The sequence below is a fragment of the Takifugu flavidus genome, chromosome 7 (genome assembly GCF_003711565.1).
Source record: "Takifugu flavidus isolate HTHZ2018 chromosome 7, ASM371156v2, whole genome shotgun sequence".
Lineage (NCBI taxonomy): Eukaryota > Metazoa > Chordata > Actinopteri > Tetraodontiformes > Tetraodontidae > Takifugu > Takifugu flavidus.
The window spans coordinates 12,324,114-12,342,447 of NC_079526.1; the positions used below are offsets into that span (position 1 = coordinate 12,324,114).

Genomic DNA, 18,334 nt, shown 5'->3' on the forward strand with positions numbered 1-18,334 from the left:
AACATGTGTGTGTGCATTTGGAGGAGACAAGGAAGACGCTGACATGTAAGCATGCTAAGACCCAACACAACAATTAAAACCAGTCAGACCTGACTTCATGAGCAGCAGAATGATTTAGGCTGACTTTAAATGCTGTTTTCACAGTTTTGCCCTTCACAATATCACACACTCTCTCTCCTGTGCCTCATTTGCGCAGTATTCTCCCGGTGCCATAAAGACTTTATTGTCCTCTGTTCTGCTGTTATTCTATATTTACAGGTAGTTCTTATGTGACGACTCCCATCTAGACAACCTTGAAAATGCCTCGATCAAGGCGGAAAAGCATCGATTGCAATTGCACTTTGAAGACAAAGCAACATTAATTAGCGTACAAAATGGAAATGCGGGCGTCACATGCCCGCCACCTCCCAGTTTGCCCGGGTACGCGAGGGGAAAGATGGGATTTTGTGCACATTTCCATCTGTAATCCCTCTCTCTCTTCTTCTGGTGCTCCATGAGGCGCGTAAACAGGGAGCTCGTCTGCACTGATTCGACACATTTCAGTGTGTGACAGGTCATCTTTGTACCGGCAGAGTCTAACCTCTCAGTTCTTGCTAAACCTTCAGGATGCACGCAGCTCATCTCCCCTCCATCTGCTGGTCTCTATGAAGTCTGCAGCCGATCACAGGAGCTTTGACTGCTGCTTCTGTCTGCGCCGCGCTGCAGTCATGCCTAACCCCTGAGCCAGATCGACAACACAGAGGAAGAGAAGAACAACATGAGTGAAAACATCGACATTTCTTCCTCTAAAGTGTTTAAAGTGTGCTTTCAGCCCCTGGGTGCAACACTTCTGCATATTTAAATGAAATCCCAGGTTGAGATGTTTATGTTGGCGAAAACAATAACACTGCATGAATGACACAGATTTGGCTTCGGAGAGAACTTAAGTGTTGTGAGGAGAAAAGCTGGGTCAAAGGTCAGACATTAAAGGGGACATGAGGAAACACGAGGACAAGCATGGAGACAATCTGGCTCGGAGGGGAGGAAGGTAACTGATTATGTACTCTCGGAAGGGGGCGGAGACAGAGACAGGTGGAGGACGCTGGGGAAATTAGACAGGTGAGGGAGGAGAGAGCACAATAATGACGAGCTAATAAACGAGCTAATAAACTAATCTAAATTTGAATCAATAGACCAAGAGTGCTGAGTTGGCAATAAAATGGGACCTCTACCCATCTACATCTCAAGCAGAAGGACAATCCTTCTTTTAAATAAACGGCATCTAAAAAAAATCCCCCAAAAAACCCACCCCAAAAGTTTCCTCCTGGTTACAGCATCAGCTCAGCGTGCAGAAGCACTTTTAGAACAACAGGAATTCAACACAATTATTAAACACTTTTCCTCCAAACAGATGTGGAGGCATATGTGTTGAACTGGAGGAGCTCTGGGTGCAGCTACCCTCGCAGGCTGATGCATTACTTTTCATCCATCCATCTAATTATTCCCTCAGAAACCTGAAATTTGAAGATACAAAAGACCGTCCCTATCTGTCACTGAGCGCCATTGATCTTATTGAAAGAAGATGTGGGTGTAGAGAAAACCCAATATAACTCACGCCATTAAATTCCACACAGCATTATTCACACGCGGAATTGACAGATTTCTGTGAGACGTTTCTTTTAATCTTCAACTGTTGTTGAAGGAAAAGAGGGGGGGAATCCTCCACTCCAGGCATCTCTCCCTTTTTCTGTATTTGCAGAGAGGTTAACAAAAAGGCTATTGAAGTAAGAAGAAGAAGAAAAACAGAACCCCACCTAACTTGTTGATTATTAACAACCAGGATGGGAAGGAGACAGATGTGATTCCTGTGCATCAGCAGTGTTTGAATTGTCAATCTGAAATCAGCGCCGAAGGCTGGTATCAAAGCGACGTAAGCTGATCAATTCCAGATGCTCTCGCCGTCCATGCGAGGAGATCTGCAAACCCGTTTTCATCAATGATATTCCCGGACTGTGTGCGTGCGTGTGTGTGTGTGTAAAGTGTGTTCATAGGTGTGAGCACAGCTGTGCACGTGTGTTCAGGGGCTCCGTTTCTGCCAGTTTTCAGTGATGTTTTTACTCTTTGCATTAGGAAACTCTTAGGAACTTTTCTACAACTGGGCATCAGGGTGCGTCGTGCAAATGCACACTTGTGTGAGATTTGTCCATGAATCTTCATAGGCAAAGCTAGCATGTTTTTACAATGTTGTCGACTCTACCTCCTGGGGAAATAAAGACATCTGTAGCATCCTTTATTCATCAGAAACTGTTTCATTTCTTTGTCATTTGGTTCAGAAATGACATGTAATAATCAGTAATATCAGGAAAACATAATTGTTGGCCTGGCAACACCAAACTAAAGGATTGGTTCTTTTTCATAAAATATGTAACTATGCAAACAATCTAATGTGCATGTTTTTAGTCTGTGGGAGGAAACTGGACAACACCCACACAGGCACTGAGAGAACAAGTAAACTTTACAAAAAAAGACCTGAGCTGGAATTAAACCTTCTTGCTTCGAGGTGAATGTGTAAACCATGTGCGGCTCTGTAATTAGGATGAAATTTGTGTTATCCTCCAGTTCATTTTCAGTTTATTGTGTATATTTTCACTTCATTAAAGTTAATTGTAGGACTGCACTTTGTTGCACTGGTGTGTCACACTAATTACCCAGCAAAGTCATGTAAAGTCCTGTTGTGAAACTGTAAAGGAAAGGTATTCAAAAGCAGGAAAACACATGCTAAAACATCTGTAATTAGCTTTGAATTTCTGATAACATACATGGAATGTTTGTCTTTACTAACACCACAAAGAGCATCAAAAGATTCAAAAGGTTACAGGTAATACAGCTTTAATGTAAACATTCAGTTTACCAGCTTAGCCAACGGATCACTGGGTGATGATGAATTAGCTAATATGGCTAAAATATGAATTAAAGGGCTGTCATTTCAATTCTAAAATTCATTCTAAACTAATGAGGAAAAAACAATTGAATGTTATTCATTTCCAAAAACATCAACCGATAATCTAAGAGCCCAAACTGACAGCGGCTGTTGTACATATGGCAAACTGGCCACACTGGACCACACGGTCACATGGTGATGGCAGTTGGAATCACATCTCCTGCTGAGATCATATAGATTTTGCAAACTAACAGCGTGACAGACATCATTGGGTCTATCCTTGACCAATAACATCATTTCCTAAGCGCTGATAAGCTCACATACATAATGCGGGTTGGTATTTTATACCATAGCCTAAAGTGTTGAAGACCTAGTTATTACACTGAAACCAAAAATTGACATTGACCTCGATTTTTAAGTATTGGAAGAATCTAGCTCTAGCATCTGCTGATACCATTCACAAAACCTTTAGCTCCGTTTTCATGACTCAGCGTTGTTAAGGATGACACGGCCGTTATCGCCACAGCCGGCACCAGGACCGTCCGAGACCGTCGCGTGTTCAAGTTTCAAATCTCGCGGGATTTGGCAGGTTTGACACTCGGCCCTCCCCTGCGCGCTGGGAACGCTGCCGTGTTTACATTACTGTCACACGGGTCAGGAGTGCTGCCGAGAGGGGCCTAGTGGAGAGTCTGCCCGAGAACACGCACGCACGCCGCGGCTCGGTTTACAGCACAGGCTCGCTTCCTCCGACACCAAACTCAGTCGCGCTCAGGCGGCGGTGCCACGCAGGAGAAGAGGTCGACTGTCCGGGAGCGACCTTGGGAAGAAAGGGAAAGTCAGTGCAGAGACGAGCGGCGCCATAACCACCAGGAGAAAGTTTGAGAGCGAAGCAGCGATAGCTTAGCAACAGTCCCGACTTCCTGGTAAGAACCGAGACACCGTTAGCTGAGAGTGACGGCAAAATCTCGTCCATTTCCAGAGCAACAGCCGCTTTAAAACTGCTTAAAACCTCTCTTTGCCTCGCCCGGGTTGTTTGGGGATTCGCATTAACACGAAGTGGAGAAAAAGTTTGAATATTTGACGCAAACGCCGCCTTGACATTCACTTGGAAAAAAAGTTTCTGCTAAGTTCGTTAGCCCCTCGTAGCTTAGCTCGTTAGCCGACTAGCCAGTTATCGCTACCAAAAGTTGACACCGTTATCATCTTTAAATGTCTACGTCAGTTAACAAAATATATTGTAAACTATAGAGAATAACCTCCAAGTCACGGTTTCATTAGCATGGCGACGAAGCTTTGTTACCACGATGAAGAAATAAAATGAAAAGAGGCCAGATAAGTTGGCCTTTTACAGATGCCATGCTGAAATAAGGTGAAATGCAACATTTCGAACTTGAAGGAGCCTAACTTTTAAGTTTGACCCACAGTATATTGTGTAGTGTTTGTGCATTAACATCAGCCAAGTGTCAACTTGTACTATAAATCAGGAATTCCATTGGAAATCCTTGCAACACAAAATACGGCAGCTGTTTTCCTGAAATACAGAAAAATCTCAGGCTTGTGTTCATGTGTTTAGTCCAGTGTGTGCCGATTTCAAACCAAGATTAAATACAGTGAAAGTTGACCTGTGTGGCCAGTTAAATGTGGTTTAGTTGCACACTTTGCTATGTCAGATGCAACGCAGTCCATGCAAATCTAGATCATGAACTTGGGTTTTGATTTAGGTCAGCAGTGGGTAGCCTGCAACCCTAAACTGGCTAACTGTTATTGTCTATAGGTTATCCTGCTACATACTAGTGCTGACTGACCACAGGGAAGTGAGTTGGACACTTGGAGGGACTTCTGAGGTCCTCTGTGGAAACTATGCAGGATGGAAAACTCTAGAGCGGTTTCAAAAGTTTCTGAAGTCGTATAATTTTGGACTTAAAGGCTTCTTGGAAGTTGCAAATGCACGGTTGGATTTTGTTTTAACTTTATTCCAATTGCTGAAGGGTTTATTTCTGTCTACAAGTTTGTTTTTGTTTTTTTCATGCTGCGTAAAAACTCACAAGTGTTTATTTGGATGAAAATGTTCGTTATAGTTGTACAGAGACGGTTTATTTGAAATGACAAAAATCAAAAAAATGGTGAGGAAATGTGCCTTCACCCATTACACTGAGCGTGAGTCACGGCTGGTTTCTGACTCACGTTGGCTACTGCGAATCCACTGATTGCACTGTTGTTTCAATGCGAGTATTGTACTTTAAAGGACTAAATAAATGTAAGAAAATAGCTTAAAGGGGTGTTAGAGCAGAAAGAGGAGAAGAATCCTGTTTTGCACAGGTACCTTAGGCAGTGCTTTGCTGCCGTTTAGCCCGTCTGGGGGGGGTCACACGAAGGTGCAACACTGTTGTTTTTTTTAATGCCACGTTGCTGTCGTTGCCAATCACAGCCAAATAATTCAGGCGTTTCACAATCAAATTTGGCGATGCTGCAGAGGGATGATTCAGGCGCACGCTAGCAGGAACCGACATACCTTGTTGACCCAATTATTACTCACTTCTCTGTTGCCACATTCGATCGGCGTCAAAGACAACAGGCTGGAGTCTGCCAGCGTCATCAGGTGATGCAGACGAACGCAGGTTTTCTCTGTGAAGTTGAGTTTCAAGGAGTGTGTCACGAACCGGATGATCGGCGAATGGCTGCCAAATGTTTGCATCAGGGATTCCTGCCAGGATCTGCTGCTTTGAGATTTAGCTGACGGGGGTCGGATTACTTTAGCCACACTTTATTGTTCTGGCTTATTTCACTGTTTGGATTAAATGGGGGGTGTTGGGGGTCGGTTGTAACAAGAGAAAAGGTGTGTTTCTAAAATTAGCCCCCAGTTTGTCATCAAAAAAGCGTTTTCCCTCGAGAGTTATTTAACCACGCTCTAAAGGAAAGATGCTCCTGCTGTTATTAAGGGAGAGACCCGGATATTAAAAAGGCTTTCCCTTGGATTCAACTCGGGTCTGTGTTCTGACATATTGATCAGAGGCAAACATGTAAATGGAGTGAGTTCTGCTGCAGCCTGAGAGGAGAGGAGAGGAGAGGAGAGGAGAGGAGAGGAGAGGAGAGGAGGAATCTGAGGAATCTGTGGAATCTGTCCCCTCAGCAGCCACTTGGCGCGCTGGAATTGACCAAACGCTGTTTCCTGCGAGTGTTTTCTGTTTCCAGGCCCGGAGCAAGAGCCCTTTCACTGGATTAAAGATCAGATGAGACGTTTGTCATCTGACCACTTTAACAGTCATCTTGCCTTTGGGGTTAGTGAAGAACAAAAAAAAACTGTGAGCTCTGTTTATTTCCTCTTGCAGCAAGATGCTTCCTCAGGCCGTCTTTGAGCTACATTAAGCACTGTCTGTCCCATGTTGTCAGAGACCTCGGCCAAGCGTCCTACAGAAATATGGCTTCCATAGGTATCGGATCACTGCTCGGGACACAGCCAGTCTCTCTCCATCATTGGTTCCTGCGTTCAGAATAAAGAAAGGAATAAAACCAAGCCTGATCTGTTCCTCAGGAGAGTTTGGAATCAAGCCTTTCCTTTCCAGGCTGTGATTGGTTAGAGTTTAAGGTCTTGGGCTCTCTGTGCAGCTTCGTAATCTCCCCTCGCACACTCAGCCAGTCAATATTTTTCATATCCATCTCCTCTCCGTCTCATGAAGGGTCACTGATGTATCAAGCGCTCAAATATCCTTGGAGGATGCCTCGCGGCTCCCCGCATCACGTGAAAGTTCTTAATTTCGCTGTGGCATTGATGCCTTCGCTCCGCTGGCTTCTGGAGTGCTCTGGGGGGCAGCCGACTACAAAGACATGCAAACACACAAATTATTGACCTCTGACCCCCCCCCGTTTGAAGTTTATGAAACGGCAGCGGATAATTTCAGTGCGAGTTGTTTGAGAGGAAGGTTTTGCCCAGGCGTTGTATTTTATTTTAATAACAGCAGTGAGCTTGTGTTTGGCCCTGAATGCTGCTCTTCCTGCAGGAGAGGGAGGAAAGGTTTTTTATCCTGCTTAAGGAAAGCAGCACCATAATGCAGCGAGGGTTGATCAAATATGGATGCAGAAATAAACGTAATGAGCCCAAAGTGCTCGTTAGAAATGTCAAAAGGTATGGCATAGATGAGCTGTTAAATATGCACGCATTGCATGTTATAGAGAGCTATTTTAAAACATTATATGGCAACTCTGGCTTGATCGCAGTATGTAGTGTAATTTTATCCATTATTTCCCAATATCTAGTATTTTCTGGCAGTTTCTTTATTTATGCTACTTCCTAAAAGCGGCCACCAGTGATTAGTAGTTAAGGTTTAGCCTGGCATGACCTCTTCTGGAATTCCTGCCTTTGGTTTTTTTAACATTGGAGATCACTCTCCAGTCGTCCCCTCTCCTTCTCCATCTCTTTTGATTATCCCCGTGCAAAAATAGGAATCCCTCAGGATACAAATTCACTTTCGCAGAATAATTACAAGATGCTCTCTGCCACTGTAAACAGCACATCAGTGACAGTGACAGCATCCATTTGTCACGAGATGAGACAAAAGCAGATTCAATTTGTGCTCGCGAACAGAACGAGGGAGGAAGTTTATTTTGTGCGGCGCTCGCCGACTGCGCTATAGGCGTTTGTTCCAGCCTCGTCGCAAATGAGCCCTAATGTTTCACAGGGGATTTGCTGCAGACAGGAGCAACATTTGTATTAAACTAGCATCTTGTCTTTGACAGATTGTCTCTTGTGTTATTGTGCCGCGGTAATGTCGCACCAAAGGCATTTAGCGAGGGGCTGATCACAAGATGTAAACCCAAATTTGAGAACGTGTCCCGCGTTCAGGCTTCGCATCCATTTTGCTTGGGTTTGATGAGGTGTAGACCCTCAGGTCCTCTTCGGGGGGCTGGAACACACAGCCCTACACACACTGATAACCTAGCAATCGCCTGTAAGTACACGTTATGATCCGGTCTTCCACACCAAGGTGGTAGGGTAGGTAGTTCAAGGATGTCTCCCTTCCACAATAGTAATAATAAGACGAAACCTCGTGGGTAGCTGTGTGCTAACAGGAAGTTGAAGCCTAAAACTGTAGGGCTTTCTCTCTATTTGTGCTGACAGCAAGTCGAAGTTTCCTTCTCAGCATGAACAGAGAGAACCGGTGGCATACTGAGATTAAAGCAGCTATTTAAGTTCAAGGCTGAGCCTCTTCTCAGCCGAGCATCATTCTTACAGTCATTTGATAACAGTGGGATCTCGGCGGATGGCAGAAGTTGCAGGCCTGACTGTATCTGACGATTCATCTGATTACAAACGGCTGAAGGACAATTGGGCGACTCTCCCCAACTTGCTTTCCCCCCGATGCGTGTGGACCTCAGCTGTCCCGGCTGATACGGGTGCCGTGATGGATACTGCAGGCGCTGGACCGGTAAAACGGCCAGATCATGTTTCTGCTTCATGTGCTGGTCCTCTCTGCTGCAGCCCTCCTCTCCACGTGCACCCTGACTCACAGCGGTCTCGCGCGGTCCCCCCGGTCTCTCGGTCTGGCCTTGGGCTTTGAGGTTTGCAGTCGACACCTGGGGACACGCAGGAAGAAGACGAGTCATAATGAGAAGGCGCCCTGGGCTCCTGCTGCCTAACCTTCCCTCCAGCTCTTTTGTCTCTCTCCCTTTTGCACTTTCTTGCCATCCATCTCCTCTCCGGTTTATTATCGCCTCTTCTCTCGGACCACTGTACTGTTTGAGCCTTCACTGGTGTTGGCTGCTTCTTCCTCGCGACTACGACTGTCTCTTTTCTTTTTTTTTATTGGAAATTTTATATATTTGACCCGAACCCATCTGTAGTGAAATATTTAGGGTTGAAGGCATAAAACTCACCATGAGAGTACATATAAAGAGCTCATTGAGATAATAAAATCAGCCAGTAAATATATGCACAGTTGTAAATGCAGCCTAGATCTACAGTTCCCCAATGACACGGCTGTTGAAACTTTTACAAACCTAATTAATTTTTGCCCACTTTGCTTCCTGTATTTGGCAGCAGCAGCTGTGATTCTCGCAGCTTGATATGTGTCTTACCGCTCCATATTGTCATTATTTATTCTGGATTGTACAATAGAGGCTGTTCATGGCGCCTCCTCAGTCCAGAAGTCGCATTGATCTCAAAAAAGGTCACTTAGATCTTCACAGTCGCTTATTTGACAGATTATTAGGCACAGTTGAACATTTCACTTGCCTCATAAGGATTCACCGATCTGGATTAAGCTAACGTGTGAGATCTGAAATCACCGGTTTTTGTTTGGTGGGGCAACATCTGGACCGATGAAGCACCGCAGGCTGAAGGTCATGTGACAAGAGGAAGCGTGGAAAAGATCCGTCATTAACAATGCTTTTGTGCTTGGAAAGATTTGGTAATGACCAGACATGTTTCGCTGCCTCATCCTTTTTCCTGCCTACATTACTAATGATAATGTGTCATCTGTGATGAAAAGAGGATGTAACGGCTGGATAATCACCGCCCTAAAAGAAAGGAGCGATGCTTGCCCCTTCTTGTTTTTAAATGCACATTTACACGCGTGACGTCTGTCTCCGCTCCTTGTTTTTCCCTCTGCATCTTTGGCCAGGAGGTGCTGTGCACTGTACTCGGTCAGACAGTGCTAGGCAGGCAGCCTGGCTCCCTCAGAGCTTGCAGGAAGCTGCAGCAGCGGGGGAGAGGCCTGGACGGCGCTGCCGGCTGGCTCCGTCAGAAGTCCTGCCAAGCCAAGAAGGAGAGACCTTTGCCAGTACAGGATCGGGGCAGCGAATAAAAAAAAAATATTTTGCAGATGTCTGAAGGCATTCACGAGGAGCCGGAGTCGGCTTTCTGGAGTCTATAGCTGCCTTTAAGTGCGAACAATGCTCACGTGGACGTTTTCCCCCATAACGAGAGCGAACCGAGACGAAAGGGGTTAATAAAGAAGCTCTAAGGAGCGCCGGAATTTCTGGAAGGGTGTGTGGCAGGAAGATGGCACAATGCTGATCTGATTCTGGATGGGCTGGTTGATTTGGTTTAGCCGCGTTTGAAGTTGGGTGTGTAATAGTCCTCTGCTGTGAACGCCTGGTAGGGTTCCAGGCTCGACAGTTTAACAGTGAATATTTAACATTGCGCCACGCTGTGGGGTTTGGCTGTAAACAGCAGTCAGCAAGCAGCAGCAGGCTGCGTGACGCTGGGCCTTGATTGTGAAGCCCACCTAAAAACAACACACGAGCAGGAAGCACATCTTGAAGTTCTGATTTTAGAAAAAGGCAGATGGCATTGGCTGGTGGTGTCACACTGGAAAAAAGCAAAACACTAGGATCTTCTGATGAAAGCAGCTCCCGCTCGCTTTGAACAGCGAGTCTGTCATGGTTGGTGTCTGCTGTGTGGCTCCGGGTCAAACTGTGATACGCAACTCCTGGAATTTGTGCTTTTTAAGTTTTTCATGTTCAAATGGTCTGAGGGGGGGAAAAAGCGCGATAACAGGAAGTTTCATTAATATTAATATTCTCCTATGTGAAGGAGGCAGGGAAGACCTATCTGGCTTAGCTCCTTTCAATCCCTGTTGTGGAGCGTTTCTCTCCCTCTTTCTGTTTCTCATGCTGTCTTTCTTCCCTTCCATCCTTCTCTGCACTTTCTCTCTTTTTTTTAGAGCCAGGCTCCCAATCTGATTCAGATATATTTTAATATACAATATGGTAATGGCGTCTTATGACATCGGAGGCTCTGCTGCATTTTATATCTCGGTTCCTAATACTTTTTTCGGAGGCGACAGAAATGACTCATAATGTCTTCATTTTCTTTAAGAAAGGAGGTTTATCTGCTGGGGGCTGCAAGCTCCCACTCCTTGATTTGCTCACTTCACTTGACCTGTAATTGATCGCAATTAATCAGACTTTATATAATAACGTAATATATTTTCTTGGCCATCAGCAGATTGTGGTCGAGCTCAACAGTGAAGTCGAATCAATATTATCGCCACCTCGCGTGGATGTGCCAAATGAGCAGGACTGGCTGGGGTTTCATAGATAAATGGATTTTTTTAAAATTAGAATTATTGTGTTGCTTAGAACAAAAATCCAACTGGATTTGTGTTACTTTTTCTAAGACGTTTCACCTCTTGTCCAAGAGGCCTGTTCAGTTCTGTATTATATCTGCTGCAGGAGGAACCTGCTGGAACACAGAACGGTGGCCTGTTCACACCTCAACCCCATCCAACAAATATGTGTGTGTGTGTGTGTGTGGGGGGGGGGGTGGATTTAGCTTCAGTGGCTGCTTCCACCAGCTCATATTTTGATTTTCGATACCTCACACACTGTATTTGTGAGTAGGAGGGTTGGCCTGGTGTGTGTGTGTGTGTGTGTGTGTCTGGTAGAAAGATGCAGACTGTGACTTTCATTCACATGAAAGAACCTCAGCTTTTTCTCTTTAGAGGAAAGTTGAGATAACATAACAAGGCTCCATAATGATTTACAGTCTTAATTAGCTGTTACCTGCAGCCATAATTTATGCAGCTGTCTTCATCTCGTCCAGCGCCGTTATTGGTGTACTGGTCTGTAAAATACACTAATAATGTTACGCCTCCTGCTTCTAATCAAGGAATTTAGAAGGTTTTGTAATGAATTTACAGGAAGAATCTGATAAGGTTCTTCACTTCCTGTCTTGTATTGGGTTTGTCACTATTGTGGAATGAGCTTTTTTCAATACGAATCCCTAATATTTCACAATAGTCTCCTCCTCTTTAAATCCCACTGTTGTCCTCCTGATCCTACTCTAAAATGAGATTAATGTGTGTGGGTTTTACAGATGTTGGCTGAACGGATGCGAGTGTGTGTGTAAGAGGATGGTGGAACAGGTCTGACATCTCTTCTGAACTGAAAAAGTAAATCCCTGCAGGCAGGGGCTGAAGACGAGGGAGGAGGGCAAGAAGGGAGAGGTGTGACCCCTCAGGGGTGAAGTTATCCTCCAGTCGTCAGCTCCGTTACACACACACGCGTTCACACACACACACACACACACGAAGGTTGTGTGTCGGTGTGCTGGCTGATGCACTCATGCAAAAAAGGACGAGTGCCCGAGGAATGAAAATAAGCATTGGAATTGAGCGCGCTTGTGTGTCTGCTCATGCATGTTGTTCCTCAAGCACATGATGCCAAATCTGTTTTTAAACTCATTTTATAATAGAATGATTCAGTTGCACTCGTTTTCTGATTTTATGTGAAGAGCTCCCCATTTTAGCGCGATCGGGACCCGTGATTGCGAATCGTTGAGAAAGAATTGTTTTATTATTGTCTGCGAAACAGGAAGTAGTCGTTTTCCTTGGCAGCGTGACTGTAATACGGGTGCACACACATGCTTGTGTTCAGTCCGAGTACAGCGTTTGACCCGGGATTGAGTAGCGGTGCTCTGGATTGGGTTAGATGATTGGCCGTGCGTGTGTACGGCTGCCAGCGGGGCCACCACAGAAGCCGCAGTCGGCTGAAACCCAAGCAGAGACGGAGCCAGGCTTGATTTTTGTGGAGCCACGTTCCCATGCACTGTCACTGCGCCTGCACTCGTGTGACTGTCTGTAAACATAACGCCACAGACAGCCTGTCCTCATCTCCTTTTCAAAGGAGGAAATCACTACAGTTATTTTTGGTTTTGGGGAGCCTGGATGCTTTTACTACCAAATCGGTTCTGGTCCTTTTCCCCCGGCCTCCACAGAGGTACATGAGAAGGCCTGGACCCTGAGAAGCCCCAGCACGAACCCTTAGCCTTCATGTTAGCGCTCGGCTATGTAAAAAGACATGCCTGGGAACTGCTCCTCTCACATTACTAATGTTTTGGACATCTTGTTCTTGTCATTTCCTCTCATACAAACCTTGATGCTGATGCAGGGTAACCGCTTCAAACTGTCCAGGGAGACGAGGGAGGAAAAACCTGCTTGAAGGGAGTACGAGAGACCGCTGGTGTGTAACGCAGACTAGGCAGCAGATGTTTTTTTAATGGGTAGTTGAGAACCTTAATTCGAGAAGTTGGATCACTAACAGTTGCTGCTTTATCGGTGCTGTTCACAGGTAAATAATTCTCACTGTTATTGTTGGAGAAAATACATGAAGAAGTCATGTGAGATCCCCGATGGCTGCTGGTTGTGACTGTAGAGGCTTTATGGTACAAAAGTGTCAGGTTTACTAATTCATTAACCAGGTCAGACCTGAAAAAATAGTAAAATAATTATCAATACGTTCAAACGTAGAAACGGAGACACTATCTCCTGATTTAGTGAGAAGCATCTGTGAATTTTGTGAATAAATGGCTGACTTGGCTCCTCAACTAAAAAGAAAGCCTTTAATCAAACAAGTCAACCAAATAAAGTCACCAAAGCCGCATTGGTTTTCATCGTGCAGTCCTCTCTGGGAAAGTCTCATAAAGATGTGGAGCTGCTCCTTCTCCACATGCTGCGTACATCTGTTGTTTTAAGGATTATCAGTTAGGGGATGTTTTCCTGACCAAATTCCTCCTTTCAGAACTCCCTGCAGGGTCACCGATGCAGACGCTTCCTTCCACGTTTTCCTGTGCCCGTTCTGTAAGTGGTGAACGCCTCAGATACACGTGGCCGATAACGGTCACACCTTGAAACTGTGTGTTGGGTTCAAACGACCTGAAACACGAGAAAAACAAATGAGGCAAAGACAACAGTTCTGAATTTTACTTGCAAGGAGAACGGAGAGATGTGCTCAGTTCCAGATCTCCAACACGTTCTGACGCACAACTTCCGCCATCCTTCTTTTATTGAAATTAGGAGGTTCCTAGTTACACAGAATTCAAATGTGCCTAAGGGAGATAGCAGGTCCCAAACAACGCAAAAGACTGTAAATCATAATGGTGAGATTATACGTAGGTCTTCACTGATTTGATTAGCTTAGCTCGCACACAGCACATTCTTCCATATCAGACAGATTAAAAGAACAGCTCCTGCAGCTCTATCTCCAGTCAATGCCACTTCCAGACCAGAGAAGTTCGAGTTGACACATCAAGCATCATGAACATTAAGCATTAGCAAATACTAACCCTAACCCTAAGTAATGAGAAGCAATATAACGAGAATAAAGAATATAACAAGGTAAAAGCAAATAAGAGATAACTTTAATATAATGGATCTAACACTGTGAAAACCTTCTCAATCTTACACAATCAATATGAGGAAAAGAGACTGGAGGTGACAGCTGATGTGTTATGGTGTATTCACACCAGACGGAACAGAGAACTTTATGTACATTGAGTGTGAACACACCGTTTTATTGATTTACAGTGTTTCAGAGAGGAGACTGAGGCACCGTGTTCTCTTTACTAATTTTACTCCTCTGAATCATCGTGTTTGATTTATTTGTTCATTTCCAGGTTGGCAACATTCTCCTACTAGAGTTTTCGGCTCAAAATGTAACATGTTGCAGTCTTACTGAGAAATGCAAATGTAAAACAGTCCCTTAGATGGCATATAAATCTGAGCACGACATTCTATTATTTCATGAAATTTCCCTCATTGCCCCCATTCTTTTAAAAAAAACAAAACGTTTAGCCCTCTAGCCATGCAGGCTAACAGAGTCCCTGCCCCATGGTACAGGATGTCACATCCAATATCCCTGTGCCAGAGGTGATGAAGCTAATTTGGTGGTCAGTAAGTGACGTGGGTATAAAAAACAAGCCTTTTTGGTCCTACAGCAGTGGAGTGAGTCGTGCCTGCGACGCCAGGGGTAGTAATGCAAGCCTCGGGATCTTTTTCATGCTTTATTCTGCAAATGTTGGTGACCATGAGTGGTCTAAAAGTTAAAATCTACTGATTAAAGCTCGCAAATGCTTTATGAACCGGATTATTGTTCAATGTCTGTTCAATGGCTTGTTGTAGACCTGATTTATTTTCCCTTTGCTCAAGCAAAAAGTTTAGAATAAGAAGCAGTGAAGTTGAAGCTGAACTCCTGACACTTGCTGGGTCATGGAGTAGGATTTTGTCTGCTTAGGTGCCAGGAAGGGTAGACCGTTTGGCTCTTGTACAGTTACAGCCTTTCAGCTGAAGCCAGATTCACAGATTTTGTGAGACTGTGATCACTGACCTGAACCATCTGCATCAGAAAAGCAAAAGTGTTACTCTTAACTTCGAAGGCATCGATCAGATGCATTTCAAGAAAAAGAAATTGGTGCTAGATGATAAATACCATGACCGTTTTAACATTTCATTTCTGGCTGGCTGCTGTTTGACTGGCTTACAGGCTAAAGACAAGTTGGTCCAGAGTTACAACCGAACAGCGATGCTAGCTGGATATAATTGCTTGCACTTGTTATGCACTTGGGTTGAGATGTTTAGCGCATGATGTGGTTTTTCCACAATTACACAGCTTGTAACATCCGTTTAACTATTTTTCTGCACAAAAGGGCTGAGGAATTCCCAGCCTGCCATATGCACACAGGCCAACAGATACAGTACAAGTCTATCTCTGCCTTGGCATCAAAATGTACCCATGTGCATGTTTCCCACTGGCAACACAAGAATTACAGTGACAAACGTGGCCAAATAACTAAAAATAACAGTCAAATGGCCCTTGATTTAAATGGCAACAATATCCTCCCGGTAATTGTCCACTTCCAAGTTAATGATTCTGATCCGCTGCTACTGTTGTAGCCCATAATTAGAATCTCCTACATTGTAAAGACTCCTGACATTACTTTCTGCTCAGGCAGCCAGTGTAAATTAAGTGCCCTTGATTCTCTTTTACATATCATACATTCGCTTCCTATTTTAACTGAGGTGTGATTGTAACGTGGCATTTTGAAGGGCTGCGGGGAGGTGAGTGTGTGTGTGTGCAAGCATAGCATAAACCCCCAGGGTCCCCTCTCCTGAACGCCTGGGGGGGTTCTCTCCTTCACACAGCCTGCTCCTTCTCACACTAAGCTGCTTTTTGAGACATCACACAGCTGTGTAAATGTAGCCGTGTCTCTGCATACTTTGCCCACAGTTTTGTCTTGCCTTACACAGGCACTAATTTGTCAATATACATTGTTTATTCTCAGTGATTGACAGGATGAATTGGCTACACAGGAAAAATAAGAGGGTGGTTTTAAAAGAGGGAGAGCCCGTGTGGCTGACGGTGGGTTTTTTGCCTGGAAGCCTGGCTGTCTGTCACTCTTCTTTTATCATTGAAATTAGAGTTTATCTTTTACAAGCTTGAGTGGAATGTTTTTGTTTTTCAAGTGATTATTAGCATCCTCCTCGGCGGCCGTCTGCATCTGATGAAATGAGCACATCAAAGCGTATGCGGCGCTAACGAAGCAGCGAGCTGGTTGGCTGGTTGGCTGGTTGGCTGGCTGGCTGGCTGGCTGGTCGGCTCCTACCTTTCGCTGCAAAGCACCTGCTGAAGTGACAGGCTCGCAACAAAGGGCCCCTCTACACAAGAGAGTTGTCAGTGCTGTCGCAGAGAGCAGCCAGGACAATGGAGCAAAGAGGTGGCCTGGGCCATTAGTCACGTGCCAACTCGTGTCCAAAACGCACAAAAGCTGGAGAGCACGTGGGAGCACAATGGGGGGAACGTAGGAAGGAAAACGGAGAAAGGAAGGAGAGCGGCTGACACCTGCATGTGCTTGAGTTCTTTTATCAGTGGTAGGTATCTTTACCATCTACTCTATAGTGGCTTAAAACCGGAGAGGAAAACACTGGAGGAGGAGGAGGAGGACACACATTCACAGGTGTGGATCTTTAAACTGAAACATACACAAACAGGAAAATAAAGCTCATAAATAATTGTAAGTTGGTGGACTTGCTCTCCAGTCGGACTTTGGTGGCTTCCTTATTTCCATGTCATCGCTGTGCTTCCTCTAGGGTGGGGATCTGACTTGTACATGGTCACACAACATGGCAGGAATGACTAGGATCAGTGGGAGAGCACGGACCTCTGCCATTACCGGTTCCCCTCCTAAGTTATGATTGACGTGCAGACTCCCCAGCGGCTGTGCATTTGAATGGGACCGGGACTGGGTCGGATCTCTGGAACAGCTTTTCCTCTGATTCAGTCAGTATAGCGTATGCGTTGAGAACAAAATGTCTGGGCAGGCTGTGAGCAAACAGGAAGTCTCCTTATAGTGTGCACATGAATAATGAAGGCTACACAGAGGGCTCCTCCATGGCTCTGTCTCAAGTACAGGAGCTGGGTCACCCTCTGATTCCCCAGATTTAGTATCGTTCAAAAATGTAGTCACCTCTAGGTTTGGTGAACGTCCATCCCTGGAGAGGAACGGTCCCCTGTTGTATGTTTGGGCTGTTTTTGGGAGGACAGAAGCAGGCTGGTCTGATCTGAACTGCTGTAAAACACTGGCTCCAGTCTGGTGGAGGCCACACTTGGGCTTCCTGTTCAGTAACGACTCCCGTTTGATGCCAGTGTTGTTGTTTGTGTTTCTGACATCTTCTGATATCAACTTTGTGCGTTTGTAGCCAGATTTGAGAAAGAAAAAAGTTTCGGTGACTCTATCCCGTGTTTGGCTGGCTTTGCAAAAACCAGTCTTCAAAGGTTTGTGCCTGCGTCCTCATGTTGTTTTTCCTTTAGATTGAAAGACAATAAAGAGTCTTGTCTCTCATTTCATTCTAGCTCTTTTCCTCTCTGGCGTCCTACGAGCCCACTGGAGACGAGCGCGCGCACATTAGACTAATGATTTTGAATAGTGATTAAAATGAATTGGAGAGTGTACAGCTTCTGTAGTCTCAGGACCCCTCCATCATTAGTGTTTCTCTTCCGCTCTCTTGCCTTTTTCTCTCTTTGTATCATCAGTTATAGTCAAGCAGGGGTTTCAGAGGAGGCCTAGGGTGGGCTTTCATGAGCACAGACTCAAAAGATTTCTCCACTTCTTGTAATCATGGACACTACTCTTTTAGCACTTTGACTGTCGTCTTCTGGCTCCTCAAAGGTGCCTTTGATTCCCTCACATCCTACACCCGGGCTGGATGGTGTCACATTATATTTTCCCCTCTTTCTTTTTAACCCCCCCTCGCAACGTCTTTCTTGTCTTTCTCTTTCTCTTTTCAGATCCAAGCTCATCAGTCTGTGTTCATATTTATTGTTCCTGGACCGAGAGCTGATGTAGCACTCTTCTCTCTGGGACTGCTTAATTCCGGGACCCTTCCCCTTTACTTCCACATTCATTTCCCCTCCTACCCCCTGTGCCTTGATCCACCTTTTTATAAATGGCTCTGTCTTTTTTTCCTGTCCTGCTTTAAATGAATAATGGAGAAGGGAAGGAATCAGGATTAAAGAGGCGCTAAAGCCAGTACCATCATCTCTGGTGTGCAGCTCCACGCTCTCCCTCAGCCCTCTGAACACTTCACATATAACGAGCATATTTTCTTCTCTTGGCATTTTTCTCATCTCCATGCCTGTCCC

The 18,334-nt window shown here is 45.0% G+C and overlaps 1 protein-coding gene across 1 annotated transcript in view; it reads left to right on the forward strand.

Annotated features, from left to right (window-relative positions):
• Nucleotides 1–3,491: 3,491 nt before the first annotated feature.
• nek7 (NIMA-related kinase 7) overlaps nt 3,492–18,334 on the forward strand; it is a 46,501-nt gene continuing 31,658 nt past the window's right edge. The window contains exon 1 of the mRNA XM_057038913.1: nt 3,492–3,843. The gene's annotated coding sequence lies outside the window, so the exon portion shown is untranslated. The remainder of the gene's footprint in view (nt 3,844–18,334) is intronic.